The sequence below is a fragment of the Bombyx mandarina genome, chromosome 08, assembly GCF_030267445.1.
Source record: "Bombyx mandarina strain Sakado chromosome 08, ASM3026744v2".
NCBI classification, from domain to species: domain Eukaryota; kingdom Metazoa; phylum Arthropoda; class Insecta; order Lepidoptera; family Bombycidae; genus Bombyx; species Bombyx mandarina.
In genome coordinates, this window is record NC_143215.1 from 2062073 (window position 1) to 2082962 (window position 20890).

The following is a 20890-nucleotide window of genomic DNA, read 5'->3' on the forward strand; positions in this document are numbered from 1 at the left end:
AGGTGTAGCGCGGCGCTATCAATCGGGCTCTTGGCCCGTCGACCGAGGGAACCGGCGGTCGTGTTGCTGGCGGCCGCCGGTCCGGCGTCTGGGGGACGGCGGGATGGATGTAATGTGCACTGCGTAAACCCTGTCCCGCCGTCTCAATAGCTCCGACTGGGTTCCCACCCGGTCCGGGGTAGGGCGCCGGCTGTGAGCGGCAGGAGTTTTTAGTGAGGTTCGACTCCCACATACCCCACCTGCTGTGCGGGTGGGGATCCGGCGATTTTATCCTGTGGAAAAAAAAAAAAAAAAAGAGAGAGGGTAGACAGATTCTGTGGCCCCTAACTTATTGTCACGCGCTGGGGTTCGGAATAAATAAAAGTTCCACCAAAGTACAACTTAAAGCTGTATTTAATAGTTAGAACAAGTTTAAAGTTAAAATTCTCAATTCACGTCTTCCGCTTCACTTCAGGTGATCCGTTCACTATTTCGCTTCGAGTAGATTCGATTACTAACTGACTTCGTGCCATCTCTGTAACGCTTTTGTACTTGATATGACATCTAGATTTATCGAGAGCATCCTGGGCAAGTCGAGTAGCTTCGATGTGTGTTTCCGCTATCTGACGATAGATGGCGTTGTACTCCTCGAGCGTTCTCGATGCCACTAGTATCTTTGATATTGGTTTCTGCTATTCGGCGATAGATGGTGTTACTCTTACCGGCGTAAAAATATTACTCGCAACCTTCAGTCTACCCGTAATTATAGCACTTGTAACAATACCGAAATATCGAGAAGTCATTAAATGTAGACATAGTAGTTGTAATCAAATAAAGAAATGTATGTAGTACAAAAAAAGACAGTTTCCTAACTAGTGATTTCGATCAATATCGATACTTACTTTAAACATTCTTATATCGCATCACTAAGGAGAAAACGCTGTAATTCCGATGTCGGGGACTCTTTACAGTCGCTTGACGTGCCGCAGTCTACGCGGTTTTATTGTTCAACTTCATCTTGCGAACTATCGATTAAATCTTTATTTAATTGTTTCCTTTTCAATCTCTGACGGCAGTACTTAATTCGTCTAATCAGTATGTAAGCAATATCTGCTTATATTCTGGGTTTATGAATTTATTTCTGAATTATTCTGGTTTATTTCTGAAATACGTCCTTAACATGTGTTCACGATTGATTTCCACGGTGAAGGAATAACATCGTGTAATAAAAATCAAACCCGCAAAATTATAATTGGCGTAATTACTGGTGCTAGGACCTCTTGTGAGTTCGCACGGGTGGGCACCACCACCCCGCCTATTTCTGCCGTGAAGCAGTAATACGTTTCGGTTTGAAGGGTGGGGTAGCCGTTGTAACTATACTGAGACCTAAGTAATTATATCTCAAGGTTGGTGGTGCATTTACGTTGTAGATGTCTATGGGCTCCAGTAACCTGTAAAATATGTCATTTTTGTACGTTATTACAAAGTTAAGTCCTGCACTGTGTGCATTACAAATTCGAACGTTATTACAAAGTTAAGTCGTACACTGTGTGCATTACTGATAAAAATCTTACGTTACGGATGTTTTTTCCCGGTTAGGGTACCCCTCCGCATCGTCCCATTAGGAACTTCGTTCCAAAAATGACTTAAAATTTAGTAAGTAGATGCCTCGAATTAACTTTTAAAGCGGTTTTAATATGGTTAAGGTTCGTGAAAGCCGAGGAAAATGCTTTGTAACATAATTTCAAGTATATAATGTACATAGATATATACATATAATGCAGATATAAGTCTTTGTTAAAAGGCAAGAGCCATCTTGTAATCGTATCGAGCGATGCGACAATGTTGGCGCTGGAATTTCGCAGATAGGGATTAGTTTATTCAAGGAAATACGTCCTTAAGCCCTGTTCACGAGGCACTTTGATGATGAGAGAATAAGAAACATGATATATCGAACGTGTAGGTTCTGCCGCTTTCTCTATTTTGGCGCGAGACTGTCATACCTTCAAGTTCGAAGGATGGATATTCAATAAATTTCAGATCTTTGGCCTCGTGGTGGCTGATGTTGTTATCGCATTGATTGTAAACCATTAAACTAATACTCTTCTTTTTCTCCACTTTAACCCACTAGGTGGGGTCGGCACAGCGAATTTTTCTACTCCATTCCTTTCTATCAGCCGTTATCTCAACACTCACTCCTTCACAATCACAGTCATTCACAATCACACACTTTATTCATGTCTTCTTCGGTCGACCTCTTCCCCCTCTACCTTGCACTACCGTTTCCCTACATCTCCTAGTCACATGCATCTCCTCTCAACGCATCACATGTCCATTACACGCTGACCGTCCGCTCTTTAACTACTAAACTAATATACAATAAAAATTAAAATCGACAGTAGTACAAAGAATTATATAGTTAGATTAGAAGTTTGGATTTGCGGTCACATGGTAAATACAACGAAACATTTTGTGAACATCAAGCAGTCATTTGGAAATAGTAGGCAACTTCTCAGGAAAACCCGAAAAGTGACCGAAAGTTAAGGAAAACTTTGATTTACATCTCTAGTTTTGTTAATACAATGTCACATAATTCATTTTGCGTCGTGTTTTTATAGCTCATTGATATTTTCTCGATAACAGTGTTAAGGAACGGAGCGAGTCAGGCGAAAAGATTGATTCAGTCTGTTAGGAACATAAAATTTGTTAGTTTTTATAACGGTCTTCGACATTCATTTTCCGCCGCAAATCAGTATTTTAAAAATAGCATATCCTTATACATATTACTGGTGGTGGGATGTCTTTTGAATCCGCACGGGTAGGTACCACCATACTGTCTATTTCTGCCATGAAGCCGTTGTACTGTAAAAACTCAGATTTTATTTGGGCTCCGGTAACCACTTAATACCAGATGGACCGTAAGCTGGACCAACCATCTAAGCAATAGGAAAATATATGCGAACTTAACATGAAATTTAATTAATAATTTTGTTACGAATAATATGTTATAGCGTTCGAGGGTTTTTTTTTTGTCGGGAGGAAATCACCGGACTTCCGCCCTCCACTGGGGATGGAGGGCGGGGCATGTCGGAGTTGAACCGACTAAAACCTCCTGTCGCTCAACAACCAGCATCCAAACCTCGCATGAGACAGAACTCATGAAAAGGCAAAGGGGGAAAGTGAAGCGTTTAGTGCGGAGCACATCTCTCCCATCACCCTCCCCCTCTGGACGAGCGTTCGAGGGTGCCGTAAATACAAATCGCAAATAAACTTCGAAAAACAAATCTTAAATAGGGATACTGACTCGTCTAATAAAATTATCAAACATATAAATATAAATTTATATCTTTTAGAAAGTATTTAGCAAATTTGAATCTTAATGGTTCGTGTTCAGTCTGTATGTAAAACTAAGATCTTAGAACTTATATCTCAAGGTGGGTGGCGGCATTTACGTCGTAGATATCTATGGGCTCCGGTAACCACTTAACACCAGGTAGGCTGCGAGCTCATTCACCCATCTAAGCAATAAAAAGAAGTCTTGAAGGTACCATCGCCCAAATGCATGATGACTTTGGACCATGAAACGATATATGTATTAACCTTCTCTGATTAATTGTTCATATAACTTATATCTATCTATATATATAAAAATGAATTGCTGTTCGTTAGTCTCGCTAAAACTCGAGAATGGCTGGACCGATTTGGCTAATTTTGGTCTTGAATTATTCGTGGAAGTCCAGAGAAGGTTTAAAAAGTGAATAAATATGAAAATGCTCGGAATTCTAAAAAAAAAAAAAATTATTTTGTTTTTGCTTTCGTCCGTCCCCCGTCGGACGGATTCCTTTTGTTTGTTTTAAGTTTATTTTATACAAAACTTTAGGTCTTTTATTTATCGATTGAGGCACTACAAAGTCTGCCGAGTCAGCTAGTAACTGATAAATAGCACGCAGATGTTTACCCCATAAACTGATTTTAAATGAGAATATGTAATTGTAGTAAGCACAACACCGGCTGCAACTGAAAGTTCTTAATCCGTTCTAACTGCGCTTTAAGTTCAGGATAATACGATAATGCACTGCATCTTATAATCACAGAGCTTGTTTGCCAAGTTAAATCACATAATTAATTTGGATTAGGTAGTTACACGTGCTGCTATTAATAAATATAAGGATCACATTTTGAAGTCGTCGTGGCCTAAAGGATAAGACGTCCGGTGCATTCGTATCGAGCGATGCATCGCTGTTCGAATCCCGCAGGCGGGTACCAATTTTTCTAATGAAATACGTACTCAACAAATGTTCACGATTGACTTCCACGGTGAAGGAATAACATCGTGCAATAAAAATCAAACCCGCAAAATTATAATTTGGGTAATTACTGGTGGTAGGACTTCTTGTGAGTCCGCACAGGTAGGTACCACCGCCCCGCCTATTTCTGCCGTGAAACAGTAATGCGTTTCGGTTTGAAGGGTGGGGCAGCCGTTGTGACTATACTGAGACCTTAGAACTATATCTCAAGGTGTGTGGCGCGTTTACGTTATAGATGTCTATGGGCTCCAGTAACCACTTAACACCAGGTGGCCTGTGAGCTCGTCTATACATCTCAGCAATAAAAAAAAAACACATATTGTTATTCAAAGGGTTCTCGAGAAGATCTTCACAGTTCATTTGTTTTCGATAGATATTTTGGGGATGTTGCAAGTCGTGTTGGGTACCACCAATAAAATATTGTCTTCTCGTATTAAAACTGTTTAATCTCAAAACTTACTAATTTTACAGGAGAGTGTATTAAAGGTTTAACATGTGGTATTTTTAATATTAATTATCTTTGCAACATTTATTTTTAATTTTTTTACCAGTTACATTATCTGCTTACATATTGGCATTATTTGCTTACATAGGTGGACGAGCTCACAGCCCACCTGGTGTTAAGTGGTTATTGGAGCCCATAGACATCCACAACGTATCCCATCTTGAGATATAAGTTCTAGGTCTCAAGTAAGTTACAACGGCTGTCCCACCTTCAAACCGAAACGCATTACTGCTTCACGGCAGAAATAGGCAGGGTGGTGGTACCCACCCGCGCGGACTCACAAGAGGTCCTACCACCAGTAAGAATGATTGTCCGCACCTTTAAAACAATTACGCGTCACTACTTCAATAGGGAAATAAGCATGATGAGATCTACCCAAATGGTCTTACAATCCGACATACCACTATTTACCACTCTATGTTAGGTCAGCTGTGAATTTAATTAAGCCAAAATTATTCTGTCACAGCCCATGGCTAATGTTGTTTTTATATTACGCAGTACGGCTCTCCAAAAGCGTCTATGGGTTCATCTAATTCCGTAGCACCGAAGTTTGTCCAATACATTCGCCAAACATATTCCAACACGCCAACACGAAATTGTAAAGCCATTCTGTATCAAAGTCCTCTAAGCTATAGTCTACTTAACGTCGGAGGCCGAAACTTAGAAAGCACTTGAATGATTAACGATATTTTGATGGCGTATTGTTTATGCCGTTAACCCGCAGATACATTAACGAGATAAGTAAAGTGTAAAGCTGTATTACCACTTTCTGAGATTAGGTCTTGATTTATGATTTAGGCTTTGGGGCCTTAAGGTTTTTGGGTTGGAGGCTTTTGTGGCTGAAAGTTAGGTGTTTTTTTGCACTGTCAAGATTTCTTTATAGGCATTTTTTTTAAATGTTGTTCTAGAACGCATTTTTGAGAGATTCCAATAGTTCGTTTTTTAAATTGCATATGTGTACATATGTTTTATTTTCTTGATTTGTTTATGAGAAAATATGGGTAGTTCATACGACAATGTGAGAAATTCTATCTAGAGATATATTATAAGGTTGAAGATGCATTGAAATAATGGTTACCTTACATAACTGTCTGGAGCGGACGATTTTTTGTCGTATTTTGTTCCATTAATTATTACCAATCTTTTATAAATTTAGAACTAACCGAATTAACTAGCTTAAAAAAAGGAGGAGATTATTACATATTTTTTTTAGGTGTAAGGTTTTGAATGATTTTTATTAATATGAAAGGTGTTGTTGTTCTCTTGCGTCCCCTTTAAGAGTTATCGATTGGCTTCCAAATCATTGGTCATAATCTCAGTTAATGTTGCTGCGGTAGATAGAGCTGTAGACATGTGACACTTATGTATAATATATACGCCAAGCTATAGATATTATTTATTAGGTATAAAAAAAAACTAGTTCTTATACAAGAACGAACTATGGGAATAGTTTGCGCGGGCAAAAAGCAACCCGTGTTTTCTTTATGGCTCTCTTGCAAGAATAGTACCTACGTATTACCATCGAAAGATACTCCTAATTTTCAACCTACTTTAATTACTTTGAAACGCTTGAGGGTCACATTTTATCTGCGTAGATTAAAACCCTTTATGTATCTAAACCCTTAAAATTAATTCACTACGTCATTGTGTTTCAGTTATCATATCCACCACGCGCGGCGAATAAACTCACATTATACCGTTTCCATGGCAACAGTTAACCCGACCCTTTGAAAAGAACGTAACAAATAGAAGCCAAAAAAATCAATTTTCCCTAAGAGGAAACAATCTCCGCAAATATTTTCTTTAACAAAGAACTGGGGCGTGATATTTGATTGTTTTTGGACATCACAGACCGCAGTGTTTGATGTTTTATCGTTGTGGCTTGTTCGGAACATGAATCTGAGCTTATTTAGATTTTAATAGATTCGTTTTTTATTTTTTTCTGTAACATGATTGAACCTTTATTGATAGCGAATTTATATAAAATTTAAATTGTTTTTTTTTTACATTCTGGGACAATCAAAGCCGTGGAGTATTTGGAACGTTAAGATTGGTAAAATAAAAATATTAAATTCGAGATTAAACCGTAAAAGTATTTTAAATATGACTATAATTCACGAAAACTAAATAAAATACTATAATACTGCTAGAGCCAAAGCACTGTGGTCTTCTTCTTTTTCTCCACCTTATTCCACTAGGTGGGGTAGGCACAGCTAATTTTTCTCTTCCATTCTCTTCTATCAGCCGGCATCTCAACATTCACTCCTCTTTCTCCCGTATCGTTATTCACACATTCCATCCATGTCTTCTTCGGTCGACCTCTTCCCACTCTACCTTGCACTACCATTTCCATACATCTCCTAGTCACATGCATCTTCTCTGTACGCATCACATGTCCATACCACGGTAGCCGCCCAAAGCCAAAGCGCTGTGGTACTGTTTTGAAGTCGTTTAAGAATCATAAAACGCAGACGTGGAAGTAATGTCAAGAGAGATATTCATTTACACAGTGGAAAAGCACGTATCAGACATTTTCTTGGTAATTCGAGGCTCGATAGTAAATTGAATCGTCTCAAAACAATCCTGAGACTTATAGGAAGTCATTCGTGACTGATACGATCTGGCCAAGGTGCAATGGTCTCACCTATAGGAGTGCAGTGCACATATAGAGCACACATGGTCCAAAATATGCAGTAAAATAATGAAGTTATCGTATTCATAAGGAAGCACAAAATATTATTATAAGCACGCAATACATTTTATTACCTCGTATGCGACGGCAAAACACATTTCTCGCTTGGATTCCACAGAGAATGCCTTTTGTTCTAATGATTAATGTTCACATTCACTGCAAACCGTGTGTTTAGTTGAATAATTCGAAATACCGTCTTTAAATTAAGATCTTTACAAAGAGCTTTAGCAGACATGTGTAATGTTCTGATTATTCGTAAGTTGAAGTACGCAGGTGCGTATCTATTGTTTGAAGCTATCATGAAAAAATACAATTTAAAAATTATCTTTATATGAATAATTCTACTGTATGTATTGTTACACGCTGGGGTTCGGGATAAATAATTCTACCGAATTACAACTTAAAACTGTATTTATCATTTAGAACACACACAGTGTACTTTAAAATTCTCAATTCGCTTATTCCGCTTCGCTTCAGGTGACCCGTTCGTTGTTTCGCTTCGAGTACTTCGGATTACTGACTGACTGCCATCTCTGCAACGCTTTTATAGTCGATACGACATCCCTAGAATCGGCGAGAACATTCCTCACAAGTCGAGTACTTTCGATGTGTGTTTCCGCTATATGACAATAGATGGCGTTGTGTATCTCGAGTGCTCTAGATGTTACTAGATCCTTCAATATTCGTTCGGCTATTCGGCGATAGATGGCTTTACTCTTACCGGCGTAACACTATGTCACTGAACTCCTAAACGGCTGGACCGATTTGTATGATTTTATATGCGTTTGAGTGACGCCCTGGATTAGATTCACAAATCAGCCCGGCAGATGGCACTGCGGTCGATATTTAGGCCATTTATCTTTCCTAGAAATAATTTATATAACAAAACAACGTTTGTCGCGTCAGCTAGTATGTATATAAAAGAGTGTAATTGATGTACTTGTATCGTCTGAGCGTGTTTTTAGATTCGAACGACATTGGAGTACAGCCGACATTTTAATTTCCGGCGTCGTTGCCATGACAACGGAAATACCATCGCTTTTTGCTCCATACCAATCTAATTACATTTGACTTATTTATAGTCGAAGTACCTTTATTAGTTTTTGTTTCTGATTAAAGTTTCAAAGTTTTTGAGTAATGGAGAGTAGGTAAGGCTTTTTACGACGACGGGTAATTTGCTTGATTTTTTTAAGTTTGTATTTGTTTTATTTTAAAGCAATTTCCTCTTCATCATGTGAAAAAAAAAACGGAGCGTAGTGGATTCGCGATACACTGCTTTGAAATTTTTTATTGAAATATCATTAATTCCTACGGTACAGTGCGCCTAACAAGATCAATACTTTCTCGAATGTTAAAACTGGAATTAACACTTACTTTAGTGTCCTTCGGGTATTATGATGAATATTTGTTTATACGTGGCACAGAGAGCTTTGAAACTTTTGTACTAGGAACTTTCTATCATGTTTCCTACCATAGTTGACTATAACAACACAGAATTTATCCGAATTCGGCTATCCTATGAGCCTCAGCTATCCTATGAGCTCATCAAGGATTTCCTTAGACTTTATTCTTTTATTCTTCCTTCTGTATCTTTAACGACTGAATAAGTTTTTTTTTATAGATGGGTGAATGATTTATGTTCCACCATATTATATTAAGAACAGAACAACTTGGCGTCGCTCGGTGGAGTAGGAGCTAAGTGTCTTGGGGATGACGTGGGAGGAGTTAGAACAGATTGCCCAAGACTGATGTAAGTGGAAGGATTAGATTCGATCCCTACACCCCAGCAGAGGGTAATAGGAAGGAGAGAGAGATATTAAGTAGTTTACATAATCCATACACCGGGGCATCGGAGCAGAGTTCATCCATATTATCTGGAACCGCTGCGTTCATCGACAGTGCGTTTCCAGAGGTTTTTTTGCCACGTACCATCCGACTATGGAATGAGCTCCCCTCCACGGTGTTTCCCGAGCGCTATGACGTGTCCTTCTTCAAACGAGGCTTGTGGAGAGTATTAAGCGGTAGGCAGCGGCTTGGCTCTGCTCCTGGCATTGCTGAAGTTTATAGGCGACGGTAACCATTAGCCATCAGGTGGGCCGTATGCTCATCTGCCTACAAGGGCAATAAAAAAACCTATCGAAACATGAATGTTCCACTTTTCAAATTATGCATTAGATGTAGGAAAGTCGTGGTACTACGAGTCGATGTCGATTGGTGATGGCATAGTCTTATAACATGAATTTCTCCCGTGAAGCCTTTACGACGCCCACCGGCATAGATGAGGTGGTGCTCAGTTGAGAACCCACACCAAGAAAACACTTTATTTGTAAAACCACACTTTGAGAATTTTTAAATAAATATTGTTGGCGAAAATGGATTCGATTTGGAACTTAATCCACACAAATACAAAGTCGCCGGATCTTCTCAGTGGATCGCGATATCGGTCCAGTGGTAGACTTAGCGAAGCATTGCTTCCCTAGAGTTAGTGTTAGCTATTTATCTTAGACAGAGTCCCGTGAGCTTGCCTACCAAGCTGCACGTAGCTGGAATTGCCCCTTGAGGCTACCACTGATTAAGTAGGAAAAAAGCCGGTTATATAATCCACAGTTTCTTTTTTAAACATTTAGGAAATTTTTCCTAATTTCTGTTAAAATGTACTATGGCGCTCTTTTATTTACACTGAGATCTTATCGAAGAGAATCCATTGTTCCAGACATACTTACATTGATTAAGCTAAGTGCATACAATGTTTCATGCCAGTATCGGATTAGGATATTCCAGTATTGAATAGAACGAAAATATTTTCGTAGTCGTATTGCCCACAAATCTTGTGAGTTTTTTTTTTTTTATAAAGATTTATTTACCTATTCAATTTTAAAATGTATATATATTTGGTTGTACATTTAAATAAATTGATGAAATAGAAGCGATTGTGATTATTATCACTAGAGATTTTAGGGTTTGAGTACAGAGATTGAATGGAAGTCTGTTAAGTTAAATTCTATGATTATGTCGGAGTTAATGCCTATTATCATGCTCATGGCCAATGACTCATGGGCAATTTAGGCTTAATGCGAGAGTCCAGGCATTATAAAGCAATTATCTTAAAATTTAGGGTTTTATAAATGATCAAGACACCCAACACGGTTTTTAGGTTAACTTTTTTTTGCCCTTGTAGGCAGACTAGCGTACAGCCCACCTGATGGTGAATGGTTACCGTCGCCCATGGACTTCAATAATGCCAGGGGCAGAACCAAGCTGCTGCCTACTGTTAAGTGCTCTCGACAAGCCTCGTTTGAAGAAGGATATGTCATAGCGCTCGGGAAGCACCATGGAAGGGAGTTCATTCCAAAGCCGGATGGTAAATGGGAAAAAAAATCTCTGGAAACGCTCTGTGGATGAACGCAGTGGCTCCAGGTAGTATGGATGAACTCTACTCCGGCGGCGGGCGGTGCGATGGTAAAAACGAGATTAATTGCGTTAACTGCCATTAAATCAGTAATAGTGAGCAGTACAGTTTGCTTGTAACTGTTATATCATTTTACCACATCTAGACTTTTTTACTGGTGGTAGGACCTCTTGAGAGTCCGCGCGGGTAGGTACCACCACCCTGCCCATTGCAGCCGTGAAGCAGTAATGCGTTTCGGTTTGAAGGGTGAGGCAGCCGTTATAACTATACTTGAGACCTTAGAACTTATATCTCAAGGTGGGTGGCGCATTTACGTTATAGATGTCTATGGGGTCCAGTAACCACTTAACACCAGGTGGGCTGCGAGCTCGTGCACCCATCTAAGCAATAAAAAAAAGTCTCTATACACGCTACGCTTGTGTTTCGTTCGGCACGTTTACTCACGCCTTGGATTCGACAATTACCAAACAAACTCGAAATATTCTCGAAATTGTAACAACACCAGATAGCAAAAATTTAACGATTGCACTGTAAAATGTTTCATGGTTCGTTCATAAATCACGGAATCTTCAGTAATTTTTTTAGGACGCACAATTAAATTAAAATATAAAATATTTTATATATAATAAAATACTTTTTTTTTTGGGACAGACATAAAAAAAAAATTAGTTAAAATATTACTAATCCAAGAAAACCCTCACGGGCAATTTCAATTAGCGTTTACCACTGATTCGTGATACGATTTTACCAGTGAGATATTTCGACGAGAAACTCGGGATAACATTACTTTTGCCAGTTATATTTGTTAGCTCATAAAGTTACAAATTAGAACAGGTCTGGATTACTGTGAAATGTAAGAATATCTAAGGCCAATAAAGTACTGTTGTAAATTATAAATATTATAAAGCTGAAGAGTTTGTTTGTTTGAACGCGCTAATCTCAGGAACTACTGGTCCGATGTGAAAAATTCTTTCAGTGTTACATAGCCCGTTTATTGAGGAAGGCTATAGGCTATATAACATCACAGTAAGGCCAATACAAGTGGAGCACCAATAAAGAATGTTTCAAAATAGTGGTTTAAATAGCTCTATAACATTCTATAATTCAAAAATATTTTCACTTTCTACGTACGTGGGGGATTTTTTTTTTTTTTATTGCTCATATGGGTGGAAGATCTCACTGCCCATTTGGTGTTAAGTGATTACTGGAGCCCAGAAACATCTACAACGTAGATGCGCCACCCACCTTGTGATATAAGTTCTACGGTCGCAGTATAGTTACAACGGCTGCCCTGCCCTTCAAACCGAAACGCATTACTGCTTCACGGCAGAAATAGGGAGGACGAACCTACCCCCGTGGACTCACAAGAGGTCCTACCACCAGTGATAAAATTAACGTTTTAATAAAATTTAGCGTTATGCCAAAATAACTATTCCACGCGGACGGAGTCGCGGGCAAAAGCTAGTAAATTATAATTTCAAACTTACACGATTTTGTTATTCACATAGACACGGACTATTTAACAAGATATTGCTACTTAGGTCTTTTTAATTTAAAAAACTTGAAGCTAAGTTCCAAATCAGCCCCGGGGATTCTGTTAGAATTAATCATGCTTTGGCTAAGGACCGAATAATTAATTTTCTTTACGTTTAAGGATCCAAATTATTTAAAACCTTCGCTATGCAAATGTGATAGGTATTTAAATAGAGCGTTAGCAAAAATCGTTATGTTTTTCATTAAAAAAAATGCGTTTGGAGTCAATTTGATTTTAAATATTTTGCGTTATCATTCAAGACTAAAAACACAGGCCTTGCCATAAGCTGAGGTCCATTAGACAATAAGTTCAACTTGTTTCATTAAGCCCTACGGCCAAGTGCCACCGTCCTGCCTATTCCTACCGTGAAGCAGTAATGCAAATTTATTTGGAGGGTGTAGACAGATTTTATGTTACAGTATTTAGAACTCAATCTTAGAAACAATAAGATGTCAATCAGTTAAATTTGTGTTAGGGTATATTCTGGTATTTACTTCAATTGTATATTTATGTTTCATAGGTATTTTAAGTATGTGTTGTATGTAAATTTGTTATACTTATTTATGTGTAAAGAAGCAAATTTATTGATAAGAGATAACATGATAAGAGATCGCTCTGTGCGATAAGACCGCCAATTGTACTTTTTTCTTGTTTTTTTTTGGTGTACAAGAATTCTCTCTTTCTCTCCCTCTCTCTTTCCCTTTCTCTCTCTCTTTTGAGACGGATTCTGTTATCCGCGTTGTCTACGAGGATTTCAGTCAGATTCAGTTTAACGTCAGAAGGACCAACAGTCTGTTCACTAGTCTCGAATATAAATCAAAATGTAACATCTTCACAGTCGTAGTCTAAAAGCAAATCGTAGCGATCGTCAGTTTTTCTTGAGAGAGAGAAAAAAAAAAAGAATCCAACAGAAAAATTCACGAGAGACATGTAATAAAAAAATATGTCGTTATATAAATACGAAGGTCGTAAGGAAAACCTATACTCAATAAAATGTAATGACAACTTCATTGCTCTTCTACTTCGAGTATTCTATTATGTATTGTATGAGTAAAAACGAAAAAAACCGCAATGTAATTGTAATATGTTATACTTTTAGTATTTTGCTTTATTAGCTTTGGGAATCGAGTCTTTGGTGAGACATTGAAACAATAATAAATGACTTACATAAATATGTACAATAATATTGTATTATTTTTGGAACGAAGTTCCTTACGGGACGACGCGGTGGGCTACCCTAACCGGGAAAAAACGTCCGTGACGTAAGATTTTTATTAGTAATGCACACAGTGTACAACTTAACTTTGTAATAACGTATAAAAAATAACATATTTTTTTATCATACATTGACTACAATCTCAGAGCGTTCGTTTGCGCAATACACTAACTCATATGCAAACAATCGTGAATGAAGTGTACCACAATAAGTTCGCACGTTACTGAATAGCCGTGGGTTGTTGCGAAACCTCCAGTTTTATTTTCTTTAAACCTCGAATAGAACTTAAATCAATATTTTTATAATAAGGAATTTCGTTCCTATTCGGTGTCCCACGACACCGCACATCTTTTTTAGCATTTGAAGTAAATTATGTTCTAAAAATATATTGTATATACACAATATATGGCTGGGATTGACAAAGTTACAAACCTCCTAACGTCAAAACCTGCCTTGAAAAATAAAAGATAATTTCTGGTTGATTTAAACAAACCTTATTTACAAATGAGGATAACGTACAATTTGCCCAAAAAAGAGCAATCTAAACATTTCCCATCGCAAAAAAAATAAACATATAAAAATAAACAAACAGAAAATGTCTGTGATGGACAGAAAAAACGGGCCATTTGAAGTCGACAAAATGTTTACAATTAACCCGAATTATGAGGAGAGTTCCGTGACGTCACTCGAGTCTTTATGACGTCATTAGCGTTACATCTGACGGGTCTGGAGCTGCCGCAATAAAGGGCGGAATGAACTTTTTGGGGCCCTTGCCTTTAGCATTTCAGTCGGGCGCGTTTTCGTTACATAAGCGATAGCGTTTTGAAGTTTTGGACTCTGTATGAGACTTGTAAGTAATGTAATTACACGTTTGGCGATATCGCCAGATTTCAATGATTAGCAGATCTATTTAGGTATGATCGCAGCTTATTTACTCATCTCCCTAGTTCTCGAATATTGGTCTTTCTTTTTTTTATTGCTTAGACGGGTGGACGATCTCACAGCCCACCTGGTGTTAAGTGGTTACTGGAGCCTATAGACATTTACAACGTAAATGCGCCGCCCACCTCGAGATATAGGTTCAAAGGTCTCAAGTATAGTTAGCATTTAATGTGAAGTGAACAAGCGCCCTCACGACACCCGAATATCTCTGTCGAATTAAACGCGTCGCCCATGAACAAGTGCAAGCCCTGAATGTCTCGAAAAGCGAATCACTCTGAGCCGGTGCTCAGGCGGTCCTCTAACGACTGCCGTCTAATTTTCATTTGTTAAAATTAACAATGAGCACTTATTTTTTCCCCCTCCCCTTCGTTAATGATTGATTGTTATCAATTCAAATAAACTGTTGTTCGGTAAATTAAGTACAGAAAATAAATTTGAACGGTAGCCGAACAAAAAAAAAGGCAGCGGCTTGGCTCTGCCCCTGGCATTGCTAACGCCCATGAGCGACGGTGACCACTTACCATCAGGTGGGCCGTATGCTCGTCTGCCTACAATGGCAATAATAAAAAAAAAACTTAATTACTTTTTTAATTTGATATTTCGTTTGGACTTTGACGATTTTATTTTAGAGTTACTATTTCAGCTTCAGATCACTTTTTTTTTAATAGACTCGCACGAGAGTCTACGAAGGTATGAGCGTAAATTTAATGTTTATTTTAGTTCTGTTCGGTAGTGTAATTCATGTTAATATGTGTGTAAAATTTAAAAGTTTTCTGCCTACTGTTAGCGTTTTGATGTGTTTCCGTCGGATAGTCTTTTATATCTATTTATTGCCCTTGTAGGCAGACGAGAATACGGCCCACATGCTGGTGAGTGGCTACCGTTGCCCATGGACTACAGCAATGCCAGGAGCAGAGCCAAGCCGCAGCTTGCTGTCAACCAGACGTTCCTATTTGAAATATATGGAGTTTAACTCGTCACTGAAAAAAATGTGGTTTTGTAGTAAGCATAAACATTGCGATGCTCTCAGTCCACACGAGCTCGCAACCCCCATCTGTGTTTATTGAATTTATGTAAATGTAATCATATTCACATGGCTAACAATATTATTTGGGCGCACAACCCAATTTCATACAAATAAATATAGGTACGTGAAATTAACCAAACATTGAAAGAACGGTCGAGAAATTTCCAGGTACAACCGTCGTTACGTATTGTTAGCGATAAAAACCGTATTTTTTGGTATATTTATTGTAAATGTTTCATGTTACCTAGTTTTGTGTGTGCTCATGCTAAAATATCGTTTTCTGTTTGATTAGAATACAAAATATCAACAATTTATTATTTCCGTCTCATTATATTGAACTTGAATTTTTATTTTCTATTTTTATTTCGATAAAGATTAATCTGATGATTTAGTTTTAGGCATTGGGTGCCTTATTTAGCGTTGAAATAAGCTTACAAATGCTATAAGTCACGTTTGAGGAGTCACAAAGAAGCCGCTTTGAAATTATGGACTTTCCATCGTTTTGCGCCTTTGTATTTTATTTTGATTTACTTTAATAAAATAAAAATGACTCTAGTTTTTGTCGCATTACAAATCGTTATATAAAGTTCGAAGTTTTTAGGAGCCAGTATTTAAATGAAGAATGCCATATGCATTATATGTAATGGAGAGTCTGAAAGTAGCGCCCAGTGATAGAGATAATAAAGAGTGGTATTGAATTCAGTGGTAGTGGTATTGTAATATGGGCATGTTACGTGGAGAGAGGATGATCATGTGGCCAAAAAGACCCTGAGTATGAAACTAGACAGTAACATGAGGAGGGTGGGTAATAACAGGACTTGGATGGATCGTGTGAAAGGGAATATGCGTAGCAAAATTCTGAGTATAAAGATGACGTATGGAAAAAATTGTAATGGTATGGCCATTTTTTTTTATTGCCCGTGTAGGCAGACGAGCATATGGGCCACCTGATAGTGAGTGGTTACCGTCACCCAAGGACTTCAGCAGTGCCAGGGGCAGAGCCAAGCCGCTGCCTACCGTTAAATACTCTCCACAAGCCTCGTTTGAAGAAAGATATATCATAGCGCTCGGGAAACACCGTAGAGAAGCTCATTGCAAAGCCGGATGATACGTGGCAAAAAATATCTCTGGAAGCGCACTGTGGAAGAACGCAGTGGCTCCAGGTAGTATGGATGAACTGTACTGCGGTGGCGGGCGTTGCGATAGGGCACGTATGGCCTGAATGGAAAAAGAGAAATGCTGCGTTGAACCCATATATTGGGAGATAAGGACAGGAAGAATAATAGAAAGGAGACGATACGTTGTAGTGTCTACAAGTAATCATACAATTGTACAAAATATGGTTGAAAAAAAAACGAATTCCTTATCTTGTACACCGACTCCGGTAATTAATACTAGGTGGTCCGTAAGATTGTTCGCTTGGCTATACAATAAAAATAGGTCTTTAGCCCCAACAATCACTCAGGCATCGACGGGCGACGATATAGCCTATCAATTGAAACTAAAAAACACACCCGATGCTACGCCACAATTAAAATCCACGCCGAGCTGTACAAACAAAAAGTGGTCGCAATTTCGGCCCAGTCGGACGTATGTTTCCGTGAGCCGGCTCCGTCACGTCGTTTCCTCAACTAAATCAGTGCTGCTTTTGTACGCTAGACCCGAACCGGTTTGTGTCCACACCTATAAATCTACAGTGCGAGGAAGACTTAAACGGCTCGATAATAAGATATTTGTTGCATTAGATAAAGGTTTTACGTGACTTTAACTGTAGGACCTCTTGTGAGTCCGCACGGGTAGGTACCACCACTCTGCCTATTTCTGTCGTGAAGCAGTAATGCGTTTCGGTTTGAAGGGTGGGGCAGCCGTTGTAACTATACCGAGACCTATGAACTCATATCACAAGGTGGGTGGCGGCATTTACGTTGTAGATATCTATGGTCTTCAGTAACCACTTAACACCAGGTGGGCTGCGAGTTCGTCCACCCATCTAAGCATTAAAAAAAAACCTGACTTCAATTGACGTGGTTGAATGATTTTATTAGATCATATTAATATGTACTTTTTTTTTGTATTTAATGTATCGCAGTGTTTATTTGTTTTTTGGTGTACAATAAAGAATACTCTCTCTCTCTCTCTCTGTGTGTTGGCTTATGTAGGTTTTGTATTCAGGTTCACGATTTAATTTGATTTTTGTTTTGTTTTTTTCTGAGTTTTATAGTAGTTTATAACACGCTCTGAGTCTGTACACACGTACCTAGTTTTCAATCCCGCAATGAACCAAAGGGAAATGGCGGTGACTGAAAATCAGCGCTGTTCGATTGATCCACTTCGAACGGCGTTAGCTGAGTCACCTCCTTTTGCCTTTTTCTTTTATTTAAATTTTCTTTTATTCAGTATGAAATGCAATAAATGATTTTATTATTATTATTTTCGGAAAGGTAGTCTTTTTTTAGCATTTTGGCTTGTCTGAACCACATCCATGGGCCTAAACCAAGTGAATGCAGCGTGTAGTGACTTAGTGAGGAAAATTTATGTTGATGGTGTGTTATTATGAGGGGCAATTTCGTTATTTATTATTATTATTTATTTATATTTACTTAATTATTATTATTATTATTAGATTATAGTCGTCGTGGCCTAACGGATAAGACGTCCGGTGCATTCGTGTTGAAGCGATGCACCGGTGTTCGAATCCCGCAGGCGGGTACCAATTTTTCTAATGAAATACGTACTCAACAAATGTTCACGATTGACTTCCACGGCGAAGGAATAACATCGTGTAATAAAAATGAAACCCGGAAAATTATAATTTGCGTAATTACTGGTGGTAGGACCTCTTGTGTGTCCACGCCTATAAATCTACAGTGCGAGGAAGACTGTTTTCCGAGCGCTATGACATGTCCTTCTTCAAACGAGGCTTGCGGAGAGTTCTTTATAGTAGGCAGCGGCTTGGCTCTGCCCCTGACATTGCTGACGTCCATGAGCGACGGTGACCACTTACCATCAGGTGGGCCGTATGCTCGTCTGCCTACAAAGGCAATAAAAAAAAAAAAAAGACTTAAACGGCTCGATAATAAGCAAAGATATTTGTTGCATCAAATAAAGGTTTTACGTGACTTTAACTGGTGGTAGGACCTCTTGTGAGTCCGCACGGGTAGGTACCACCACCCTGCCTATATCTGCGCTGAAGCAGTAATGCGTTTCGGTTTGAACGGTGGGGCAGCCGTTGTAACTATACTGAGACCTTAGAATTCATATCTCAAGGTGGGTGGCGGCATTTACGTTTTGGATGTCTATGGGCTCCAGTAACCAGTTAACACCAAGTGGGCTGCGAGCTCGTCCACCCATCTAAAGCAATAAAATAAAAATAAAAAAAAGATCACCATTTTAGATGTACTATATAAGTATACATATATCAGAGACTACATTTGTTGAAGCAAGCTATGGCTAAGCCACAGCAGCGGCGATTAACGTCCTATCCATAAAAAGCAACACAGAATTCAATAGGTACATATATATTATGTAGTTCATTTAAAAAAGAAAACTGAATTACATTTCTGGTAAAAAGTAATATTTTTTCGAGAACATTCCTCGGAGGCCATTTGATTTTCACCACGAGACTCCACTTTAATAATTCTTTAATAATTCCACATTCAGTTTTATGTTTCCAGGGGATAAAAAAATTACGATTGTAATATTTACATTAGGGTTGTATTATTTGTTATTCAGACCGCGATCTCCGTCGGAAAGAGTTTGATTTATTCAAAAGAGACCGGAGTAAATTGGGAAATTACTTTTCGGAGAGCTGTGTTCGTTCGAAACTGTCCCTTGGCTAGGAGATACTGATTTATTTTTATATATTTTGCGTCTTATCAGATGTTATAGGGCTGTGAATTATTACGATTGTGTTTCGCGCCCAAAATAAGAAAATAAGTCCGTGTAAAGCCCGCGCTTTTATTGGAACTAGATAATGACCGAGCTTTGCTTGTTTTTTTTTATAACGCCATCTTGTTGTGTTTTTAAAGCGGTGAGTTGCCCTCAATTAAGAAAAATAGGATTATTATTCGCCAATAGATGTCGGGAAGAGTCATAAAGCTGATTATCGATAAAGTTGATTATTGAAAACATGAATAAAACAACATTTTCTGAAAATATATCGTAGCTAGATTGATTTATCGCCCCCGAAATCTCCTTTATACTAAATTTTATGAAAATCGTTGGGGCCGTTTCCGAGATTCAGATTAAATATATACAAGAATTACTCGTTTAAAGGTATAAGATTCAAATTACCAAATCAGTACTTAATTCATAATTATAAAATGTTCCAAACAAACAAAGTTGACTAATATTTTTCAACCAAGCAATTTAGATTGGTGGACGAGCTCACAGCCCACCTGGTATTAAGTGGTTACTGGAGCCCATAGACATCTACAACGTAAATGCGCCACCCATCTTGAGATATAAGTTCTAAGTTCTCAGTATACTTACAACGGCTGCCCCGCCCTTCAAACCGAAACGCATTACTGCTTCACGGCAGAAATAGGCGGGGTGGTGGTACATACCCGTGCGGAATTACAAGAGGTCCTACCACTATTAAAAAATACTAAATAATTTTTTGAATGCGAATGCTTAAATTATGCAAAATCACTTTTCTATGTAACTTAATAATCTTGCGAAAGACCTGATAATAATAAAGTTAGGTTCCGAAACGCTTCTAACTTAATAAACTTGCGAAAGAACAATTCAGTCTAATAATACTGAAAAGATCAAAGTTTCTAGATATACGTGGTAGCGGTAATATATCACTACATAGTATAAAACAAAGTCGCTTTCTCTGTCCCTATATCCCTATGTATGCTTAAATCTTTAAAACTACGCAACGGATTTTGATGCGGTTTTTTTTTATAGATAGAGTGATTAAAGAGGAAGGTTTTTATGTATAACTAGCGACCCGCCTTCGCTTCGCTTCGGAAATATTAAAACACACATGAAACCAAAAAAATAAAATAAAAAAAAAATTTAAAAAAGTAGCCTATGTTCATCAGGGACAATGTCGGCTTCTAATGGTAAAAGAATTTTTCAAATCGGTCCAGTAGTTTCGGAGCCTATTCGAAACAAACAAACAAACAAATCTTTCCTCTTTATAATATTAAGTATAGATTAGTATAGATAACATCCATTAAATAGTGGAGAAATCAATAATAAATTACAGTTTCCGAAGCAAAGCGAGGGCGGGTCGCTAGTTTTTGTATAATTGGTAGTCGTTAAGTTTGTTG

At 38.2% G+C, this 20890-nt stretch overlaps 1 protein-coding gene across 7 annotated transcripts in view; it reads left to right on the forward strand.

The window, feature by feature from the left end:
• Camta (Calmodulin-binding transcription activator) overlaps positions 1-20890 on the forward strand; it is a 193649-nt gene that overhangs the window by 55517 nt on the left and 117242 nt on the right. The window lies entirely within an intron of this gene.